Genomic DNA, 9,508 nt, shown 5'->3' with positions numbered 1-9,508 from the left:
AACGCAATTAAATAGAGCTCTTAAATTTGGTAATACCATCTAGAGGTAGAAAATATGTAAAATATTTACAACATACGTATATAGACACAGACAGATGTAAACACAAATCTTATAGCCTCCATTTAAATTTTTTTCTTAGATTTTCTAGGCAACTAGGTATACAGAAAGTTAAGTCTCTTCTATGCTGCATGAGGAGTATGTATCAATATAACGGGTTAGGTAGAGAATTGTGCAAGATAGTCCACATATAAAGATGTACTATTCATATATATACATAACAAAGTGCAGTGTTCAGTGCTACAATGAGTGAGAAAAATGTAGAAGCCATGGTGGAACAAGTTCTGAGAGGAAGGAATTCAGAATTGGTTTCTTTTCAAAATTGTCAACTTAAAATAAAAAATCTGAATGAAAATAAATTTAAAGGTTTCAAATGATGGTCTCACTATTTCAAATCATGCTTATTGCTACCTTACTTCAATTATAAGGACACATTCTGACAATTATTTCACATTTATTCTTTATAAATAAATGAACCTACATTGTTGATTTGACTTCCATATGACTTTCTTTGACAAGGAAGAGAGCTTAAGAGAGATCATCTATGAGCTTAATGTTAAAGAAGCGAGAGAGAAAAAAGCAGACTCTGACAGTTGTCTACTCAGCTTGTCTGATTAAACAGCGGGGTCACGGGGTCCTGTTGATCATCACTAACTGGAGTCGGGGAGACCTGTAGGGGGAGCTCTCACACCTTGTCACATGTCATCAATTACTCCAAACAAGAAGACACAGAAGCTTCAACGTCTGACAGAAAGTACAGCTACTTCACTTCTGAAGGGAGAGTTCTCTCTCTACCTGCCAGTAGCCCAGCCAATAAGAAACGCCGCAGCTCAGCCAACGAGAAGTTGTTGTCACCCCGAACTTCTACTTTCCCCCAATGAACTTTGTTTAGAATAGACCATCCTTACTCTCTTCTTTCATTATGAAAGCAAGCTCCTCTCCTTTCTTGTCTGGATTTGCCTGTGGTTCGCTACAGCATGCGCGTCCCAAATGGGAACTCTTTTGGCTATTCCAAAATAAACTCATTTTGACGGTAAAAATAATAAAATTAGCTTTAAAGTTGACAAAACTTATATTTCTATATATTTTATCCTGAATAATTTCAAATGATGTGAGACAAGAAAGGCCCGTTTGGTCTTTTTGTCCCTCTTTATAATGGCTGTTTTTAAATATGCACTTTTCAACTCTGATGAAGTAAGATTTCATATAAGATCTACTTTATGGAATGTATTAGATCAAGTGGAGACAAGCAAGGGATATGGTTGGGATGACAATATTACATTTTTAAAATAGCAAATAAAAGAAATGTGCTTTGGAGGGCAGATCTCAGAACTGCATTTGTTGGTATGCATCTAGAAGATAGAGTAAATGTTAGATATCAAGTTGTAATTAAAATATTGACACACTATACACCAAAGCTATCCAAATATTTAATAGTTTCACTTCTTATATACATTTATTTTATATATAAGATAAAATATTTTACATATATTTATATGTAATGTGTATGTTATCTATATTATCTGTATACTATTACATATATCTTGGAAAAAGAAGATTGTTATATATGCCTGTCAAAACAAATATGTAAGGACAAAATGAAAGTGGTGGCTATTCAAAAAGAGTGGAAACTAGGAAACCCTTAGACGAGGCTTTCAATATCCACAAGGAACCCTCTGTTCTGTGAATGTTACAAAGTAACATCGATAACTCAGGGGCACTGGTTGGCCAGTTGCTAAACCACAGTTGTGTGTGTGGTCTGACCAGTAATCAGTTATCTAAGTAATTTAGTCTGTGTGCTGCGACCAGTCTTTGTTTAAAGGGAGTTGGCGGTAAGAAAATATGGAAGAGGAGTGGGGTATAAGTAGATTATAAAATCAAAATTGATTTTCCAATGATGATTGGGCTGATAAATGTTAGTGTCGTTTCTCCTGAGGCTTGTGCGTTAACAGAGGACTCAATAATATATTCTGTCTGCTTTTCAAAGGTGAGTTAGGGGGTTTATGGAACAACGACAATAAAACCAAAAAACTTTCATTTGGGAGCAAAGAAAAGGCATCAGGATTACCCAGTAATTGGAATTCACAGTGTGATTGCTTTGTTCTCAGGACACTGTTCACAGGGAGTTTCCAGTTGGAGGTTTGTTTTCTCCAACTTGAACATCACCTGGCCTCCCACAGAGACTATTTACGAAAAACAGGGCAGATTAAAGGCTCAGGGACTGAGTAAAGATATACATTGTCTGTCACATAACATGAAAAAAAGGCTTGAAAGCAGCTTTGTTTCCTTTGCTAACCAACTTCCGAGAGCTGGGAGCCCTGCCAGTTCAACTCCTTTCTGGACAGACCAGGGCACTTGTTAGAGTCTGCACTATAAAAATAACAATGTATAACAAAGTAGAAGAAATGACAAGCACTTGCACCTGTAGTTTGGATCCAAAAACAACAGCTTGTTAAAACATCCCTAGGGTTTCCAACTCAGCTCTCCCAGGCATTTTGGAAAGTAATGAGGTCCCACATGGACATAAGGAGAATTTGGCAACATGAGATAAAAAAGAAACTTTGAGAACAAGTTTTAGGTTTGCCTCATGCAATTCTCATACACAATGGATGGACCTTTCGCGTCTGATTAAACTCGGTGTGTTTCTGTGTTGACAAGCATATTGGGAGTGGAAGGACAACAGTGTGCTCAATTTAAAGTAGTAGAACATCAAAATGAGCTCACTGGGTGGTTGTGGGCTCGTTTAACAACTATGCTCATGTTTCTTGAGGCTCTTCCGTACTTGATGATTGGCGGTTGGAATAAGTTCATCATTCCAAGGATGCACTGTTTTCTCCAACATTACCACTTATTTCAGTATCTTGAAGTCATCACTCCAGATTCATAATAGCTTTATTTCAATATTTTGACCATGTCAGCATTTATGCCAAAACTATCACTGAAATAAAAATATACTTGGGTATATTATTGGATGTAGAAATACATATTATTCAACTCTTTTACTTCATAAGAAGGTATTTGATTGTTTAAAGTTTACACACATTTCACTTATTCATAAAGCCCAAGAATGGAGGCTAGACTATTCAAAAACAAAACCCAACAAATGGTATCAATTTGGTAAAACATTCAGTCAAGTCAGTAAAAAATACAAAAATCATAGGATAGGATGAATTGACTTATTTCAGTCAGTACTTCAATTTCAGCACTCATGGAAGGAAAATTATTGATTATCTTGGAGAACTTTTAGGATAAGAAAAGTGCTGTTAGCTGTCTCTCCTTCCTACTGCTCTGGTAATGCACCAGCGCAAGATTAAATTCCTCGTCTTCTACGGGGGCTTCTACCTTCCCAGCTACTTAAAGACAGCGTTTGGATTGAAACATGTTTGAGGCCTCCCACAATCTCTGCACCCCCATTTTTTCTTGTGCTAATTTGAAAGAAAGTATTTGGATCCAATAAATGTTTAAGATAATAATAACATAATTATCATTATTATAACATTATATAACAGATGTTAATAATACTTCAGATAATTAATTATGATTTGGAAAGTCATACAATTTTCTAACATACTGTATGGCGCTTAGTCTTTGTGTATCTTATTAAAGGGTGCAAAATTCATAGCTAATTTTTATTACCCCTTACCTCCATGCGCTCTTCATTTTCTCCATATTATAACAGCTTTTTATATTTCTTACCTTCTTTTCTTTGTCACATACTGGGCAGATATCTCATTATTGTCTTCTAGTAAACTAAATTTTTATTGGGCTATGTTGATTCTAGAATGCATTCCATTTATTTTATTTTTTATTTCAGTGCATATATTTTACGTTTCCAAGATTCTGGTTTTGTTTATTTTGCATTCATTTTTCTCCTTTCATCCTTCCTGATTTGTTTCAAAATTTCCTGTTCTTTTAAAATAGAAGTTATACTTCTATTTCATTAAATTTCAAGTGTGCATGTGTATGTTGCAAGACTTTTCTTATCCACAATATAAATTCAACCTGTAACAAGTTCCTATTTCTATGGTAGTTTGGGGTTATTTTTTTTTTAACATTAGACTCAACTATTTGGATCTCTCTCTCTGTGTCACACAAATACACAGACAAACTCATTTACACATTATATTCTGTCTCCCACCATCTGTGCTTACCCTTTCTGTCTAGCAGCTTATAACTTCCTCTCAGCAGACGTCTGGGGTTCAAACTCAAACCTGGTTCCCATGATTCATGACTTGAGTTGTGTTCCCCATTCAGATATTGTGGACATAGCAGGTCCACAGCCAGAAGACAGTTTGTCTTATTTCCTTTGCAGTAATACTGAGCCTTTCTCCTCAAATTCCTGACCTCAAAACTTCCCATTAAAAGCTTAACCACAGATATCAGTTTGATTAATATGTATTAGCCCTTTGCAAAAGGCAAAAGCCCACCACGTCCTCCGACATCACATAAAGGGTCTTGCTCCAGTTCATCTCTATCTCTGGGAAGCTGCTGCCCTCTGCCCCAGTGACAGAGCCTGTAGTTCAGATCCACCCATTCTGCAACATTTCACCTGTTTCAGATCTGCAGATATATTTAACTAGAGTTTCTCGTCACAGAAAACTTTTCTCCAAACGTGTAAATACACATGTATTTGATATGCATACTATTAGTCTTTGGGGTGTGTCTGGAGCAGAAATTGTTTAAGATTCTTCCACAAGTTGGTCCAAATTTATGCACTTTTTTTGTCGCATCTACAGTAATACGTCCTCCATCATCTTTTTGCTTGTTTGGGATCCCACAACTGTTGATCATCATTCTGGTGAGAATAAAGTAATATTTTATTGCTGTCTATGGATTAGGTATGGAAGTGATCATCTCCTCCCGTATTTGTTAGCCATTGGACTTCCCATTGCTGTGAATGTTCAAATCAACTGCTGATTTCCGGTCTACTTTGGTGCAAATGTTATTGAGTGCTTGCCATATTTAGGTTATTTCTGGAACGCAGTGAGTGGATCATTTGCTTAACAGAAGCAGGTCTGTGTTTGCAAGTATATCGAGAGTGGGATGACAATAGTGTACTCGTTAATATGGTGAAGTAGAACCACAAGGTGAAGTCTCCTTAGTGGTTTTGTGCTGATTTTTGAAACTTTTAAAATTAAAATTATTTTAATTCTTATTATGAAATATATTGTACACACAGAGAATACATCTTATTAATATTTACACATTTAAAATAAAATGTAATAACCTGTGATCATCACATATATAGGAAATATACATCAGCAATCCATTCAAACCCCTGGTGGCCTCTTCCTACATTTCCCAGAGAGCTACATTTTTAAATTTGTTTCAGTCAATCCTTTGGTTTCTTTATAACCTTATCATAAGTGTTTGTATCCTCAAATACGTGTGTGCCTCTTTTGAGCTTTATATTCAAAGAATCACACTGAAAGTGTTCGTCTTTTCTTTTCCTGCCTTTTGTCCTGGGATACGCTGATGTGCCGATGTTTATAAATCACTTAAAAGGATAATAACTTCTGTATAGATTTACGTTGTTTAAACACAATCTACTCAGGTGTTTTCCTCTAATTTGCTGCAATTACAAATAAGAGTTCAATGAGTGTATCTAGACAAGTCTCCTTATGAAAGTAGAAATTGTTTTACAGTGAACACTTAAGACAAAAATAAATGATTGTAGAACTTTTACCAGGTAATTCCTGATTATTCTTCAGTGATTGCACAGATTTATGCTTCTCCCCCAATGCATCCGAGTTCACTGTGTGTCACATCAGCATCCAAACCTGGTCCGTTCGCTCACTTGAGTATTTGACAAAAAAATAGCAGGTGTGGAATACTACCTAATGCTTTCATTTTCATTTCCATAATTATTAATTATACTCAGTGGTATTTGATATGTTTATTGGTCATCCACAATTTCTGTTACACTATTGTTCATTCCTTTTGCACACTTTTTTTCTAGTGGGTTGTTTGCCTTTGTTTTGATGGTTCCTAAAGATTTCATATATATTTGCTTGCTGATTCAGTCACTCATCCACCTGTCTAGGTGACCTTTCCCTTTGAATGGCTCTTAAACATCTCCGACATCATAAGTCCAAACCTGTATCCTGATCCCCCATCCCATACTGCCCCAGCACCTCCTTCCTCAGTACTTTGAATGGCAGTGACTTTTTTCAGCGCCTCAAGCCCAAAGCTTTGAGGTCACCCATGAGGGTTCTCACTGCACACACTCTGTGTCCCGTCCACCAGCTTTTCTGTTGGTTCTACCTCCAAACACACCCAGAATCTGGTGACGTCTCAGCACCTCCACAGCTACCACTCTGCTCTGAGCTGCTCATAACTTTCACTCGAATTTCTGAAATGTTTGCCTAATCTCCCTTCTTCAGTCCATGTCCCTCAGCAACCTACCCTCAACAGAGTAGCCCGAGTCCTATGTGAGAGTCAGATCATGGCACTCCCCAGCTCAAAGCCCTGCAACAGCTTCCCAGCAACCTTGGAGCCAAAGCCATGGTCCCCATGAAGGCCTCCAGGACCCTACCAGTGTAGGTCCTACTTACCCTCTGACCTCATCTCTCACTGCTCTCACCTTCTCCTCTTCCTTCCAACCAAACAGGCATCCATGTGATTCTAGAACACACTGTCCACAGTCATGCCTGAGGGCTGGTGCACTTGGAGGTTCCTCTTACTAGACTGCTCTTTCTCCAAGAATCTATGGGGTGAATTCCCTCATTTCTTTCCAGTCTGTGCTCCAAAGGTAGCTACTCAGTGGGGCCTAGCATGAGCTCCCCACTATCACCCCCGTCACTCTTGATTGGCCTCACTTTTGTCCCACTTTTCCTTTCACTGTAGCACTGATGATCTTCTAGCATACAATAGAATTTACCTATTTATTATGTTTACGTTTAGTATCTAATGCACCCATAAGCATTTTTGTCTTTGTTCTTCACTGATGCATCCAAAGTGCTGAGGACATTGCTTGCCATATTGTACTTGCATTCAACTGGGTAGATACTAGTTGAAGGACAAATAAAAGTCACGCATATAGAGCAGCGCACACAAGTGTATATGGTGATGAGTATAGGAAACTCGGGATCCAACTACTTAGGAATAAATTCGGACAACATTGACAGGCTCTCCCATTTGCTGTATTTTTGGGAAAATAACTGAAGCTTTTAGTTTCCTTATTGCAAAAATGAGGCTAAAATTGTATCAGTGTTGTCACGGAAAAGTCAGATGAGACCATAATTATTTTGTTTTGTAAGGCATTCTTTTGAGAAAGTTTAGAATTTTCTCTTTACCTTTTATGGTCTTAAACTTTACAAATATGCCCATGTGTAGATTTTTTTTACTATATTATGTTTGGCATTGCATATCAATTTTGAGGGGGAAATATAATCTTGCTTCAACTGGGAAAAAAATTTCATTATTTCTTCAAATATTTCTTCCTGTGTATTTACTTACTTTATTTTGGTGATGCTTATTATGTTAAAGCAATTTGTTTATCTGGATGTTGTCTGAGAGGGTTACACTATGTGACAATTCAGCAGAATAATCAGTAACTGGTTATGTCTGTTCTGTTAATTAGCACTTTGTTTTAGTTATATATTCTTTAACAATTAATTTTTGTATCTGGCATTTTCATCCAGTTTTCCTTATACTTTTTTTCCCTTTGTGTTTCTTATAAAATCTTTATCCTTAACTTCCAGAACCTGTTTACTATTTGTTTTAAATTTTACTTTATGGTAAATTAATCATTTTTTATATGGCACAAGACTTTTGTTTTGTTTTACTTTATTTTTAGTTTGTTTTTCTCAGATATCTCCTATTTCCCCAGATATATTGCCTACTATTCCGGTAAATGTATTTCTGTGACTAAATATTAAATCCAGGCCACAATTTATGTCCCTTCTACGATATGTCTTCAGTCGTATCCTACAAGTTTGAAAAGCATCTCCTTCTTTTTCGTAACTCTTGATATATTTCTTTTTACGTTTTCCTAAACCTATAGCAACTTAGAAGACTTGTTCTCAATTTCTAAATGCATAATTCTTTCTTATTTTTTCCTTATAAATATTCAATTTATTTTAACTTATTTATGGGTTGTAATCAATAGTCATTTAATAAATTGTGTATTTGTGTAACTGAGTTATTCAAAATCTTTACATCTTTTGTTGTTGTTTTTTTTTTTTGCTCTATGAAGAAATTCACTTTAACACGCACAACTTTAAGACTTTGCATACGTTACAACAGTGCATTAGGGATACAAGCTGTAAAACACTTTCCATTCCTTTGGATTTTGCATATGATGGGTTTGCATCAGTCACTGCAGGTAGATTGAGCAAGCTTTGTTTTTGTGTTTGTTTTTTTAAACATGCATTCAACTAGATATGATTCTGAATAGATTAATACTCCCTTTTTATCACTATAGTTAGCTAAAAAATTGCCAGGCAGCCCATAAAACAGGATTTGCTGTAAGAACAACCCAGAGTCAGCTGGAGACTCATGGCGCTGGGACCTGCTGGGCGGGCCGCAGGAGTGCTAGCTAAGTGTCAGAGCATTAGGAAGAAAGTCCGGGCTGGAGGCGCCAGGCCTGCAGCACCAGCTGTGGAACCTCCATTATGTGACCGCACAGCTCCATCCTCAAACATCGCAGGGTGATCACCACTGAGGGGGCACGTAGCTGTAGGTGGGTGTTCCGGGGGCCTGATATGTGGGCACCGTGACTGGGTGAGGGGCGACAGGAGTTGGGGAGTGGGCAGTCAGCAGGGTACCTGCTGACATCGCCATAGTGGTCCCAGCCACCATGCCCATGGTGACCCCGTTGCCTGTAGGTGGAGGGATAGGTGCAGGGTACACCGTCGCCGGCATGCCATTGGGCTGCACCACCGTGGTGTGGTGGACGACGTGAGGAGGTGCTGCCTACAGGGGTTGTGTGCAGTATGTGCCTTGCTGTGCGTATGGGCTCTGCTGGGGGTAGGCACTTCGCACGGGGTACATGGCGGTCTGGTAGGGGCTCGGGGAGGAGTATGGTGGCACTGCCTCACTGGTGGGGGAACAGGGCACTTTGTAAGGTGTGCCAGGAGTGTAACCTGTTTGGAAGGTGGGGTTCGCTCCAGGGTACATGTTGGGGGAGTAGGCGGGAGCCGCTGCTGTGTAGCCCATGGGGAAACCAGCTGGATAACCAATTCCTTTGGCGTTTGCATAGGGAACCCCAGAAGAACCAGGGCTATAAACAGGATTCATGATTTCAAGAACATGACATCCACAACCAAGGCTAAGACAGGAGTCCAGATCAGCGCTGTCCAACAGCACTTTCTGCAGCGATGAAGCTCTTCTCCATGTGGGCCGTCCGATAAGCACCCATCAGCTAAAGTAACAATCGTTCCCCGCGCCGCGGCGGGCGGCCTGGGCCTCGCTGACCAGCGCGCCGGCCGGGGGAGCGCCGCGAGGCCTG

At 38.8% G+C, this 9,508-nt stretch overlaps 1 pseudogene; it reads right to left on the bottom strand.

Moving 5' to 3' along the window:
- Positions 1-8,278: 8,278 nt before the first annotated feature.
- Positions 8,279-9,298, bottom strand: LOC139043300 (myelin-associated neurite-outgrowth inhibitor-like; annotated as a pseudogene).
- Positions 9,299-9,508: the final 210 nt, after the last annotated feature.

This window comes from Equus asinus, unplaced genomic scaffold, assembly GCF_041296235.1.
Source record: "Equus asinus isolate D_3611 breed Donkey unplaced genomic scaffold, EquAss-T2T_v2 contig_197, whole genome shotgun sequence".
Lineage (NCBI taxonomy): Eukaryota > Metazoa > Chordata > Mammalia > Perissodactyla > Equidae > Equus > Equus asinus.
This window is presented reverse-complemented; position numbering and strand designations above follow the sequence as displayed.